At 34.2% G+C, this 1,897-nt stretch overlaps 1 protein-coding gene across 2 annotated transcripts in view; it reads left to right on the forward strand.

The window, feature by feature from the left end:
* The window catches only part of LOC125657220 (cell division cycle protein 123 homolog), a 24,184-nt gene extending 24,001 nt beyond the window's left edge, over positions 1-183 (forward strand). For both annotated transcript variants that reach the window (XM_048887895.2, XM_048887897.2), the window contains exon 13: positions 1-183. This exon is cut by the window's left edge and continues 255 nt beyond it. The gene's annotated coding sequence lies outside the window, so the exon portion shown is untranslated.
* Positions 184-1,897: the final 1,714 nt, after the last annotated feature.

The raw sequence follows: 1,897 nt of genomic DNA on the forward strand, positions 1-1,897 counted from the left end.
GGGAAAGTCATTGTTTTATACACTTCATCTTGAATTGATGTTCATCTTGTTTAGAATGTTTAATACAAGATCCCATTACTTGTTACAGAAAATTTGTTCTTGTCCAATGAATAGTGTACGTGACTTTTCATTATCAAAATTAATGAGGATTTTTTCATGATATAAATTACTTATCACACTGATGCAAACTGTTGGATCTGATAAATGTACGATTGTATCCTAGGTGAAAATGTGGTTTTAATGGTTTCCATGGGCATTAAATGTTGGTTGTAAAACCATTTAATACATAATATGTACATGTACATATACTCATGAACAGCTACATGTAGTTTGCATTTTCTCTTTGTGAATGAAAAAAAAAAAATACATTTCTCATCGCTTAATTTTCTGTTTCCCAACAATGATAACAACAAAATAAAAATCATTTCCTTGGACGATATTGACCCGCGTCCTCCATGTTCGTTTAAACAATGTGTTGTTATGCAATAAATTTGACACATTGAATATTATACATCACACCTCTAGAAACAACCCAGACTGGAAACCATGGGGTGGACTTCCGTGAATTCACTCTCATCTACCATGTTATAATGTATCCATGGCAAACCAAGACTGAGATTGGAATTTTAAAAATAATTAAATGTACTGTCAATCTGAAGTCTTGCATAAGTGATAATGATCTAGATGTGACTCTTATCAATAATCCAGTTATTCAGAATGCAATCCTTTGGTTTTTACTTTTACAAAACATATACACTGCACGTAAGGTTTCATCATTTTTCTATAGTACCAAATTTGTTATCATTGTTAGGAAACAGAAAATCAAGTGATGAGAAATGTACTTTTATTATTAATGAAGATTTTCTCCAAAATGGGGTGGTACTTCGGATGAGTCCGCAACAAGCCGAGGTCCCGTGTCACAGCAGGTGTGGCACGTTAAAGACCCCTCCCTGCTAACGGCCGTAAGCGCCGAACGTAGGCCTACATTTTGCAGCCCTTCACCGGCAATGGTGACGATAGGGGTGTTGAACAATATACAATCAATCAACCAGCTACGGTGCTAAGCATAGGTGAAAAGTAATGAACTGTGATCAGTTTCATAAAGAGCAAGACAAACACGGATCCCTGGACAAACCTGGGATGGGATTAGGTGTTCCGGATGAGTGGGCATCCCCTGGTATCTGGTCATACCAGCTCTGAGCCCTATTTCCTGATCGGTAAAGTTGTTTGTGGTTCCTTGCCTACTGCAGGTGACGTCTCAATGAGTGAAAACGTCAAACAAAGAAATTTAAAACAAGCATTTCTCAGAATCATGATGTAAAAATAATGTATCTGTTTTTATACATGAATGCAAGACTTTTCTCTGTGTGCAACTTCTCTCTCTCTCTCTCTCTCTCTCTCTCTCTCTCTCTCATTCTTGTGATAATTTGTTTTTTTTATCTATCTGTATATCTCTCTCATTATTATATTTGTTTTTCTCTCTGTCTTTCCGTATATCTTTCTCATTCTTGTAATGATTTGTTTTTATTTCATTATCCAGTCGTGATTGAATATCACCCGAAGATACAGGATATTTGAAGAAATAAAGGGTTTTAAAATTTCAAAATACTTTTATTGAAAACACATAATTCAATTCTATAAATATATTCCTATTGCATTGACCTGTCAGAAGAAAAAAAATATAAGAGATTATCGATATTGGAATAATTACCCAATTTTTTACACAATGAAATAAACGCACGTTTGGACAAAGACTCGTAATATTTTTTTTTTACACATTAAATGTATATCGATCAAAAATAGTTTTAAAAATTGAAGAAGACAATTGCTCAATCATCATCATTGACACAAGGATTCATTGGGTATCTGATTTGCATTAAAGTCCATAAACGTATGT

This window comes from Ostrea edulis, chromosome 7 (genome assembly GCF_947568905.1).
Source record: "Ostrea edulis chromosome 7, xbOstEdul1.1, whole genome shotgun sequence".
Taxonomy (NCBI): Eukaryota; Metazoa; Mollusca; class Bivalvia; order Ostreida; family Ostreidae; genus Ostrea; species Ostrea edulis.